We start from the raw sequence: 12,815 nt of genomic DNA, 5'->3' as shown, positions 1-12,815 counted from the left end.
GATATTGTTTAAATTTGGTTTTGTCATGGAATATCTTGGTTTCTCCATCTATGTTAATTGAGAGTTTTGCAGGATACAGTAACCTGGGCTGGCATTTGTGTTCTCTTATGGTCTGTATGACATCAGTCCAGGATCTTCTGGCCTTCATAGTTTCTGGCGAGAAGTCTGGTGTGATTCTGATAGGTCTGCCTTTATATGTTACTTGACCTTTTCCCCTTACTACTTTTAATATTCTTTCTTTATTTTGTGCGTTTGGTGTTTTGACAATTATGTGACAGGAGGTGTTTCTTTTCTGGTCCAATCTATTTGGAGTTCTGTAGGCTTCTTGTATGTCTATGGGTATCTCTTTTTTTAGGTTAGGGAAGTTTTCTTCTATGATTTTGTTGAAGATATTTACTGGTCCTTTGAGCTGGGAGTCTTCACTCTCTTCTATACCTATTATCCTTAGGTTTGATCTTCTCATTGAGTCCTGGATTTCCTGTATGTTTTGTACCAGTAGCTTTTTCCGCTTTACATTATCTTTGACAGTTGAGTCAATGATTTCTATGGAATCTTCTGCTCCTGAGATTCTCTCTTCCATCTCTTGTAATCTGTTGGTGAAGCTTGTATCTACAGCTCCTTGTCTCTTCTTTTGGTTTTCTATATTCAGGGTTGTTTCCATGTGTTCTTTCTTGATTGCTTCTATTTCCATTTTTAATTCCTTCAACTGTTTGATTGTGTTTTCCTGGAATTCTTTCAGGGATTTTTGCGATTCTTTCAGGGATTTTTGCGATTCCTCTCTGTAGGCTTCTACTTGTTTATTAATGTTTTCCTGTGTTTCCCTAAGGGAGTTCTTCACGTCTTTCTTGAAGTCCTCCAGCATCATGATCAAATATGATTTTGAAACTAGATCTTGCTTTTCTGGTGTGTTTGGATATTCCATGTTTGTTTTGGTGGGAGAATTGGGCTCCGATGATGCCATGTAGTCTTGGTTTCTGTTGCTTGGGTTCCTGCGCTTGCCTCTCGCCATCAGATTATCTCTAGTGTTACTTTGTTCTGCTATTTCTGACAGTGTCTAGACTGTCCTATAAGCCTGTCTGTCAGGAGTGCTGTAGACCTGTTTTCCTCTCTTTCAGTCAGTTATGGGAACAGAGTGTTCTGCTTTCGGGCGTGTAGTTTTTCCTCTCTACAGGTCTTCAGCTGTTACTGTGGGCCTGTGTCTTGAGTTAACCAGGCAGCTTTCTTGCAGCAGAAAAGTTGGTCTTACCTGTGGTCCCGAGGCTCAAGTTCGCTCGCGGGGTGCTGCCCACGGGCTCTTTGTGGCGGCAGCAACCAGGAAGACCTGTGCCGCCCCTTCCGGGAGCTTATGCAGCCTCAGGAGTGCCCAACTGACCAGGCGGTGAGGTCTCTTTCCCACGGGGTCTGGGAGCAGAGAGCTGCTGTGGGCCGGGATCCGCGGGTGTGGGACTTCCGGTAAACACAGGATGTGCCCGGTCCTAGAGGAATTCTGCCTCTGTGTGTCCCGATTTCACCAGGCAGCCTTCTTGCAACAGACAAGTTGGTCTTACCTGTGGTCCCGAGGCTCAAGTTTGCTCGTGGGGTGCTGCCCACGGGCTCTCTGCGGCGGCAGCAACCAGGAAGGCATTTATTTTCTTACAGATTCAGACAGTGCTTTACAAATCATAATTTGGATTTGAAGCAAGAAAGAGACTTAGCTAAGACAACCTTTCCTTTTCCTCTTTTTTCCCCCAAGTAATAAACTAAGCCCCAAACTTTTTGGCTAAAGGAAAGCAAATACAACCTTGAGAAAGGAATGTTGGCACAAAATGTATTTATAATGAATTCAATCCCCCAAAATGAAGCCTTCTACTTCAGCGGCAATCCATACTTCAGGGCTACACACGTATGGGTACATTTTAAACAGGAACTTATATCTCTCCCTTCTCTCTGTAGTGCTGATTTACTGCCCCTTCTGCAGTTTTCGACTGTAATAAATCCATGCTCTGAGTTGTCATTAATGAGCATGGTTAAAATATCCATTGTTTCAGGCCCTCTTCTGATTCCAGATTTATTTCATGGAGGGTATTGGCCCTAGTAATAACCCCTTCGCTGAGGGCTTCTTTCTCCATGGTTTGGACTCAGGTTCATGGCACATGAGAGCTTCTCATTTTCTCTCGTGGGAAGCTCAGAGGAGTGGCATATATTCTATTTAACACCTAATCATTAATTTGTGCATTCATTAAAGAAATTAATGGTCCATCTCTAATGAATCAAGGCTAGAGAGATAAATCAAATGCCCCCAAGACAAGATAGTAAATAGTTACAACAAAACCACAGTAAGTATTACCATGGAGGTGTGGGCACATTAAAGCTTAAATACAGAGAGGGAATTACTTTTCTTCTCCAGTAGCGCACATAGCACATGAAATAGTTCTAGGAGGTATGAAGCTTCCAGGTGAGTCCCAATGTGATGTCTCCATGTTTTGTGATTGAAATATGTAGTGTCCAGCAATAGGGTCTTATTTCTGGAGAGGAACCAAGAGGAATGGCACTAGTCTGTAATACTCCTGGTCTAACTGGCCCCATTGGCCAACAAATTGAAAAAAACATGTAGCCCATTCCTGGGGCTTCTATTTCTTTTAGTCTGAAGTACCTACTTGGGATATTGAACCTGACCCCCACACTGTATGGTAACTCCATTAAACCACTTTTTATATGTGCATATATTTTAGGAACTTGTGTAGTAGAAGGTTTCCATAGGTCTTTTCAAAAAGCCTTTAATGTTAGTTATCCTTCTTTATATTTCTTCCTTTACCCTACCCTCCCATGCCCACCCAATTTAGCTCCTATTCAATGGTTACTCTTTAACTCTTTATAGCATTGTGTTCTATCTCTGCTTTCTTGAAAGCCCCTCCACTCAAGACGCATTATATAAAATCCCCAAAAGTCAATAAATTGTTTTCAAAAGACACAGAGAAGTGAGAAAACCAACTCAAACACTTTCTTCTAGTGTTAGCCTATGTACGCCTTCCTTTTAGAGGGACTTTGTTGCAAGATTGAATCTTCTCAGAACTAATTAAAATACGGATGTATTCCCCTACACAGAGAGACACAATATCAGTAACAGCTGACATGGAGTGTCACTAGAAACAGAATGCCATTGAACTAGTAGTAAGCCATGGGAATCTTCTGACTCACCCAAGTATAAAGAAACATAATGGGACCTAATGGGACCACGAGTATATGACTAAAATTCTACAGTCATAATTTCTCAGTCTTCAAAGCAGGATGGTAACTACTTCATGTGGTTTTGGGGAAGACTGATAGTGGAACAATTAAAAGGCTGGGCATACCATTTGTTTTCCTATGGCAACTATTTAGAAACTGTTGGAAAGGGGGCTAAGGGAAGGGATACTGGGAAATCAGGAGACTGATCATACTTTCATAGTGTTCCTTGGGTAGAAAGAAACATGGCTAAAAATCTGGGTAGGAGGGTAAGAAGAGGCAGCTTTCAGATGCCCATGTAACCACACTAGATTTCAAAGGGAGTTCTGTAGAGAGCCTAGGTAATATGTCGCCCTCTTAGTTTCAGTTTTTGTTTTCTTGGATCTCTGGCCTTCAGTGCCTAGCTGGATGGAGGGACTGAACAAAGGGTCATTCAGAAGGATTTTAATTCCAGAGTAAAAATCATCTCAGTTAGTCATTGAGAAGATGTCAAAGTACATCCTTGTGTGGCAGCTTTCACCTCCCATTTCTGCTTGATTCCGGTGTCAAAACTGACCTGCATCCCTGGGAAGGCATCAGCAGAGAGTGAAGAGAAGTAGAGGGAGAGGAAGCTCTCATCTACTGATCAAAACACAGTTTAATTAGCTCCATGCTAGAAACCTGATGTGTTTTGCTTACTCCTGAGAGATAATGCTATAATTATCTTATATGAGATGAGGGAAATTCTAAGAGGCTCTTCTGAGATCACTCATTCATTCATTCATTCATTCATTCATTTTTAGGCACTGGATAGTTAACTCAGGGCCTCACAAATGTCAGGAAAATGCTCTCCTATTGAACTACATTCTCAACCCAAGATGAGTAGAATGGGGGTTATGAGAGGGGAGAGAAAGATCATGAGAGAGTAGAAAGAGAAAGAAGACAAATATATATGTGACATGAATACATGTGGCATGAGAAGAGAAGGGTGCACTGTCTGGGGGATGGCAATGAAGAAGAACAAAGTCTAATTGCATCAATGTTTGAAAATTCCATAATGAACCTCGTTAATTTGCATTCTAACTGAATCTTTAAGAAGCCAAAATAATACCTGTGTGTAATATGAGAAGCTGCAGGAAAACCTGTAGGAAATGGTGGGTGACCATCTTCCTTTTAGTAGTGGCATGCGTGAGTGGTGGGTCAGGTGGCATTCATCTTACTCATTCTGCTTATATACATACACCCAAATGCACATGCACATAGTCTAAAAGGTTTTCCTTGTCTGAGTAACATTATTCTATTAGTGTTGCTCCACATTAATGCTAACAGAGATGTTCCTTGTATTTAAGGCTATCTAGAGCACCCATCATTTGGGCGGCCTTTATATTTTGCAACCATTCCCTCAGTGAAAGATGCTAAGGTTATTTCCATTCTATTTTAGCATTCTAGCCAATGCTGTGAAAATATATTCTCCTTTTGTAGTGGTGCTTTCATTTCAGTGGAAAAGATTCTTAAAGGTAGTATTGTTCTGTCCAAGTACCCACACGCCGTATTTTAGCAGATGCTGCCAGGGCATATTTAAAAGCTCTGGCCTTGCCTATAGCTACACAGCCAGGCTGCACGATGTTTCCATTTCCTCACTATTCATAGCCCTCCATGGATGCTAGTCACTATTTTTGGTAACAAGACAGTAAAAATGGAATCTCATTGATTTAATTTGCATCCTCTAACTAGTACTAAAATTGAGAATATTCTCATATGTTCAGTGGCTGTTTGCAACTCTCTTCTGACTCTGCCCTTCCCAACTTTTTCTCGGAGTCATTTAGTTTTTATATCAGGTTGTGAGTTTCCATTTGCCTTGTGGAGCTATGAATCCTTGTCATGTATTATAAATATATTTTGAATTCTTTTATTTCACTGTTAATATTTCTTTTGGTATTTTGTTATGTTGGTAGATTTTTTTCTAGGATTGAATTTATTGGTTTGGGTTTCTCTTTTATCTAAGATGTCCTATTCAACTATAGATTATATTACAAATTTCCTTAAATGTTTATAAAATACTTTTATTAGTACTGTACATTTGATTGTTAAAATAAACCAGGGATCAGTGCCGTTGATATTTTACGTAGCAGATGTCTACACTATGCTGGATAGATTTTTTGTTTTGTTTTGTTTGTTTGTTTGTTTTTTAACTTGACACAAACTAGGGACATGTAGGATGAGGGAACCTGAACTGAGGAAATGACACTATTAGGTTGGCCTATTGGCAACTCTGTGTAGCATTTTCTTGATCAGTGACATGGGAGGACCCAGGTTACTATGGGTAATGAAACCTCTGATACCTGATACTAGATTGTGTAGGAGAGCAAAATAAGCAAGTCATGGGAGGCAAGCCAGCAAGCTGTATTCCTCTCTGGTCTCTGTTTGAGTTCCTGCCTTGAGTTCCTGCCCTGACTTCCCTCAGTGATTAACTGTGATGTAAAACTGTAATCAGAAAGAAATGCTTTCTTCCCTAAAATGATTTTGGTCATGGGTCTTTATCATAGTGATATAAAGTAGATAAACAATGCCAGAAACATTTATTTATTTAAGTAACATGTATATTCATATATTATATAAGTGTATAAACAATCTGTGTGTGTACATATGTGAAGGACATATGAATATATGTGATGAGGAGGTCAGAGTTGAACACAGGGAATTTACTCATTGTCTATTATGTATTGATGCAAGATCAATTGCTTGAACCCACAGCTCACTGATTTGACTAATCTACCTAGTAATCTTGTTCTGAGAATCTCCTGTCTTGACCTCCTATGTGTTGGCATTACAGACCAGACACCATGGCTGCCTGGCAATTGTGTGAGTGCTGAGAATCTAATTTATAACACATTTGTGCTGCAAGTAATCTTCACAGGCCCTGGAAGCAAGTTATGTATTATTTACTTTGATCTTTCTACAACTTTCTATTTGTATAGCATTCCATCAGTGCTATGCTGTTTGAGTATAATAATATTTGTGTACTTTATCAGCTTAGTCTTCCTGGTTAGAAAATCTTGCTCTAGTCCTCTGGTATCATTACAATACCCCAAATACCTAACCTCCAGGGAAACCTGCCAAGTTTGGCGTTTGCAGGAGCCTTGAAGAATTGTAGTATTCCTGAGAGCCGAAAACTTACCAGGCCTATTCCTGTAATTCAGGTATTTATATACTTGAATAATACCTGATAGAGGACAATGCCAGCTCCTTTCCTCAAAGGACCATTCAAAGAAAATTTCATTCCTAGAGACCTTGTCTGTAATATAAAATGCACATCAGAGAAGTTTCAAGGCTGGCTCATTGGTAGACAGTACAGTGAGACAGAGAGTCCAACACTGTGAATGGACTTCACATTCCATTTATTTAGCCTTCACTCTGTGTCAGACCCCGCCCCTCAGTATTTGTATATATGCTCTCATTTAATTATCTCTAAGGTAGACTTTGGTTTTTTGCATCCCTTCTTTCAGGTACTATGGGAATCTGAGATACATGGATGTTAAGTGACTTCTCCAGGAACTGGCAAGAGGCAGAGTCAAGATGCAAATCTGACTCTTGATCTCTTGCTCTTATCCACTGTGTAATGTCTGTGATGCTTCCTGTCTATCCTTCTGACTTGATTGGCATCAACTGATTTCTTTCTCTTTAGCATCAGTTACCTAATAAATAAAATATAACATTTTGATGAATACATTTATCTTTCAAGGTCATGTTAAAAACCAAAGCAATAAAATTAGCAATGGACATACCTAGAAGACACGACCTCAGAGCAAGACCTCTAATCCTGTGGCTCTTATAATCTTCCTGCCCCTCCTCCCAGTGACCACTGAACCTTGGGTTCTAGAGTTGCACTGTAGATGGAGGAGTTGGAACTGAATCCACAGTTCTGCATTTGGATTAGCTGTGGTTTACTGAAATGGTCTCCAGTTAGCAGGAAGCTGTACTCATAGTCTCACTAACATTACTGCCTAAGCATAAGCTGAACAAGGACAACAGCAATAGACCTTCTACTGGGAATGGGGAAAAACCCTGTGGGCCTCAACCTTACACAGCCACTAGGGAAAGCTGAGAGTGGGAAGAAGAGTCTTCTTCAGGAAGAGCACAACACACAACCAGTTATCTGATAACAGTCAGCCTTGAAAACACGCATACAGATAACATCATGCAGACTAAGCAGGTTATAGTTAGGAACGCAAACGTATTTACATGCATGTTACAACAATGAATGAAAATCAAGACCATGAGTTTGAAAGAGAGCAAGAAGACATATATGGGAATGTTTGAAAGGAGAAAAGGGAAGGGAGGAATGATGTTAGTGTATTATAAGTTCAAAAATTTTAAAGAAATAACTTAAACATAATTGGCAACAGGAATCATAGCCAGTTCAATGTACTGATTGAGTCGTGGGTTATGTGGGAGATTGGAAAGACTACAGCTTTGTTTACAATTGTTTTTCACTGTGATCCAACAAAGTTGATGCTGCTTGCGATATTTTTCTAGGAGAAGCTGAAGTTCAGAGAGTTGAGTAACTCATAAAAGAACATGAGGCTACTGTGTAGCTGAACTGGCGATTTAAACCCCACCCTCATCTTGCTCCATGTCTTGCACAGTCACAGCAAAGACTTCTTTCTCCTCAACATTATTCTTTCTCAGAATCAAGGCCACTGTGAATGGTAATTATAGAATTATATCTATAATTCCAGCCTGGGCTATACGGTGAGACTCTTGACAGATAATAAATGAGACTCTTAATAAATAGAAGAGAGTCTTGACAAAACTAAATAAACAAATACATGCCAGAATATCAGGTGGTTTGTTTTTGAGAATTTAGCAAAATAGAGAGTAGGCATTAAACTCTTGTGATATTTTTGTCTCTGGCTTAAAATTTAGCCTAATGATTATGTTAAGTCTTATCAGATTACATTTTCTAATTTCTCTTGTCCTGTATAATTGCTGGTGCTTCAGATATTATCTGAAATTAGTTTATTGAAGCTTGGAGTCATAACCACAATGAGAATATTTCAGAGAGTGTTCATGTAGTAACTCATTAACTCATTATCTCCACCCCCCTCAACCTGAAGAAAATGACTAGGGTGATGTTCGTTCTAACCACATGCCCCACTTGATGTTTGCACAGCAGCTGGAGCCGCTTGGTCTCTAGGAGCTCCTACTGGTAATGCTGTAGTCATCTGGAGTGTGAGAAATAAATACTGGATAAGAATAACAGAACCTCTGAAAACGGGTGATTTTTCAGGCACTAGAAGTTCTAAAAGTTGAGTGTGAGAGGGCATCAGGGAATGGTTTCCTACAAATCCAAACATCTGGCGAACTTTAAAAATCTTGCAAAATACATGGTTGTCTTAGAGGATATCACCCTCGATCTATTTGTGTCACTAAACATTTCATTTCCTTCTCTCTTAACTCTGACATTCTAAAACAGGCAAAAATGTCAAAAATGGGCAAATGACGGAAGGTTAAAATAATGCAAGTCTTACTGCCCAGATGCATGTTGTGGCGTTCGGCTGAGTCCAGCCTCACGGCCCATTCCAGCAGTGAATATTTCAATTTTTGCAATGTGCCATTTTATTCACATTTGTGTAGTCTTACAGATGCCCACAGCTGTTCCAGACTGCCTTGAGATTGACATGTACTTAGGTCATTTTTATTTTTATCACTTGTAACATTAACACAGCTTAGCTATCTTCATGAGGCATCAGAAGATACAATCTTCATGCCATTATAGAGTCTTGGAGACCAAACAGAATGCATTTAGTCACTAAATTGGGAATCAAATCAAGCAAGTGACTTAAACAAATCTTTTACTGCATGCTGAATTGTCTGATAAGGATGCAATATATTTTCTATTGAGATTTTGTTTCTACCATGTAGTATATTTACATTTTACTTGTCTTCATGACTTTATTACTTAACTACATAATAATATTTCATATTATTCTTGGAGGAAATTGCAACTATTTACTGAAGATATTTTTTATCTTCTGCAATATTTGGTTTGTTTTAAGATAGGGTCTGACTCTATAGCCCAGAATAGACTGGAATTGACTATGTAGCTCATGTTGATCTTAAACTTGTACCAATCCTCTTATCTTAGCAACTTTGATGCTAGGATTATAGGCAAAACCTGTTTACTGCTCTAATTGGCAGCATGAACCTGGGAGAGTGGGGCCAAAAAATGAGGTGAACTGAAGTCTCATAGCCAACTTTATTCAGAGCATCAGGCAATATATACTCTGAGGGTTAAGAAGACTTACCCAAGTAAAGTCTACATATCACAAGGACAAGCTCCACATGGCAAAAATATGTTTTTCCATAGAGGCATATAAACAAAAGTAGCCAGTTGTAATGACTACTCTAAAGTGAACTCTCTCCTATCCAGTGCATCTGGGAGGAGCACAAAAACACATTCCAAGAGCACCCATGATATGGAGGAATAGATATTATAAGACTCTTGTCCTGTTGACTTGCAGTTTTATCACAAAGTCTCAGGAATCGTCCGAGAAGGCTTTGTTCATGGACTACATTTGGACAATGACCCACAATGCCAAGATTTCCATTCCCTCAACCTGTTTCTGTATGTGCCTGTGTACATCTGTGTAGAGGCCAGAGGTCAATGCTGGATATCTTCTATCACTCTGAGGGTGATGTCTCTCATAGAACCTGGTGCTCACTAATTCTGATTCTGGACAAGCTGGTTGTGAGCCCCAGAAATCCTTTTGTCTCTCTCTACTTCAGCATACTTTATGTGCATGCTGGGGACTTGAACTTAGTTCCACAGGCTTGCCAGCAAGGCTTTTACTAACTAAGCCATTCACTTCAGATCTCTAACCTTCTAGGTGTTCTTTTTCTCCCCAAGACAGGGTTTCTCTGTGTATCCCTGGCTGTCCTGGCACTAGTTCTGTAGTCCAGGCTGGCCTCAAACTCACAGAGCTCTGCTTACCTCTGCCTCCTGAGTTCTGGGATTAAAGGTATGTGCCACCACCATCCAGCTATGTTAGGTATTATTAATGACAACATTTGTGAGATTTCTTTAGCTTGGAATACTTCTTGAGTCATTTCCTACTTTCATAACTGCTTAGTGTTTCCAGAACTCCTTCCAGGTCCCAGTTCCAGGGTCAGGTTTTCATTAGAGGGGCAGGAGATTTGGACAGTCAGTACCACAGCTGAAAATCCGTGCAGATCTGTGGTCTACAAAAGACTCAGGGTACAGTAAATGCCAGGATTAGGGTACGCTAAAGCCATGTTCTGTTTTTGCTCTAGAGTTTTGATTTCATAGCGTCATTATGTTTCCTGCTTCTCTTCTGATGCTTAGCACAAAGTGACAGAGAACTCAACACCATTCTTTGAAGGGAAGGTGAGTGGACAGGAAGGCTGTTGAGGAGGCATGACCATATTGACCGCTTTTCCAGGGCTTATCACAATGCTGCCCTTCAGTACATTTTTGTAATGAATGGGCGGGCTTTCTCTTGTTTCAGCTCAATTCCTCAAGGGTTGCAATCTGCTCAAATCTACGTAGGCACCTCTGCTTTTATTCTTCCTTGTCCTTACTCTATCCCTTATAACACCTACTTTAAGTTGCAACTCCTTTGTTAAATCATGGTTTATTTAGTGTTTGAGTCCTCACTCTGGATTCCTGAGGCAGCAATTAGATGCCAGGCAATTTCAGCTAACTCTGCATGGCTATATTATCCATTGTTTTGCAAATGCATGAGTACCATTTCCTAGGTAGAAGCTAGGTCCTCATATTAATTAACTTTAATACAATATTGGACCTGACTCTCAGGCTGGATCTATGAAAATGGTTTGTGAGGTAATTGAATAAGGTTAAATCTTTCTAAGGAGCTTTCAAAGGAAAGTTTTTTTTTTAATTATTCAAGATGACACACACAGGGACACTGTAAAATGTTTTGTCCTCATCACTGGGTACCCAAATATGTTTTACCCCAAGGAGCACCCTTCAATGCTACCAACACTCAACCCCCTCAGTAGTTCATAGCTTGGAAGAAACTGCTCCATGTGGCTTTACAGATAGTAATTCCACAGATATGAGGAAAAAGACTGTTTCCACAATTGATCAATTACAGCAAGTTTTTTTTTAAAGTGCACATTGTAGTAGAAAGTCAGCTGTCTCACTCTAAGTCAGGATTTGAGAGGATTTAAACATGGAGAAAAGCTTTTCATAGTTCAGGGGTAAGGAAAGATTTGGCAGACAAATAGGTTAAAGAAGCAGAGCATACAGTCACAGAAAAACACACTTGGTATGCACTCATTGATAAATGGATATTAGCCAAAAAGCTCAAATTACCCAAGATGCAATCCACAGACCACAGGAAGCTCAAGAAGAAGGATGACCAAAATGCAGATGCTCCCACTCCTTCTTAAAAGGGGAAATAAAATATCCATAGGAGGGGATATGGAAGCAATGTTTAGAGCAGCGACTCAAGGAATGGCCATTCAGAGCCTGACCCACATGTGGCCCATATATATACAGCCACCAAAACTAGATAAGATTGATGAAGCTAAGAAATGCATACTGAAAGGGACCGGATATAGATCTCTCCTGAGAGACACATCCAGAGCACGTTCAATACAGAGGTCAGTGCTAGGAGCAAACCACTGAACTGAGAACAGGACCCCCTTGGGGGGAATTAGAGGAAGTATTGAAAGAGTTGAAGGAGCTTGTAAACCCCTAAGAACAACAGTGCCAACCAACCAGTGCAGGGGAATACAGGGGCAGTAAGGGAGATATGGGGGGGGGATACCCTTATCGGGGAGGGGTAGGGAAAGGAACGAGGACTATGGACAGGAAACCGGGAAGGGGAATAACATTTGAAATATAAGTAAAGAAATATATCTAATAAAAAATTAAAAAGAAAGAGCACATAAGACTCCCAAACATAAATGACAAAAGACAATCTCATAAAAATTACTTTTCACTATGATACATAATTTATTGGAAAGAAAATATTAATATTTGCTATTTGACATGAATTAATGAGACATTAATGCTTAAAATATTAAATACTATAATGTGTAAAAACAGAAGCAGAGCATAAATATAATAAGTTGGTCCTAATAACCTTTTGAAACAAAGTCATGATTGCAAAGCGGTTCTCAGGTAGTCATAACAACAGGTGGTCATGATAATCTTTTGAAATAAAGGCATGGCTGCTGTTTCCTGGAACAGGCAGTGCAGAACCATTTGTAGTTAAGGTTACAGGTGGGACATAGCCCCGTCCTTGAGAAACAGAGGGTTCATCATCAACAGGAATGGACCCTAGTTTGTCTTTACTATAAGATGGCTTCCAAGCCTAAACTAGAGGCAGGCCGGTTCATCGACATGCAGTCTCACCTTTCAGGCTGTAGGTGAGGACTCTTCAAAGAAGCTTTCTCTCTTTCTACCACTTTATTCCTCATTCTCTGTAGCAGAATCACATATCTATCTCTGTAATCCTTGGAGAGTCCCTCAATTACAGTGTTCATATTTTTCTCCCCAACAAGAATGGGCATTTTTCGTATCGTTCTGAGTATATAGCAGATTCGAGGCTAATATCACTTAAATTATAAAAGAAGGATGA

The 12,815-nt window shown here is 39.9% G+C and overlaps 1 protein-coding gene across 2 annotated transcripts in view; it reads right to left on the bottom strand.

Moving 5' to 3' along the window:
* Positions 1 to 12,815, bottom strand: part of Car10 (carbonic anhydrase 10) — a 502,355-nt gene that overhangs the window by 298,242 nt on the left and 191,298 nt on the right. The gene's annotated exons all lie outside the window — the stretch shown is intronic.

Source organism: Rattus norvegicus, chromosome 10, assembly GCF_036323735.1.
Source record: "Rattus norvegicus strain BN/NHsdMcwi chromosome 10, GRCr8, whole genome shotgun sequence".
NCBI lineage: Eukaryota > Metazoa > Chordata > Mammalia > Rodentia > Muridae > Rattus > Rattus norvegicus.
Note: the sequence above shows the minus strand (reverse complement) of the source record. Positions and strands in the feature narration are given on the sequence as shown.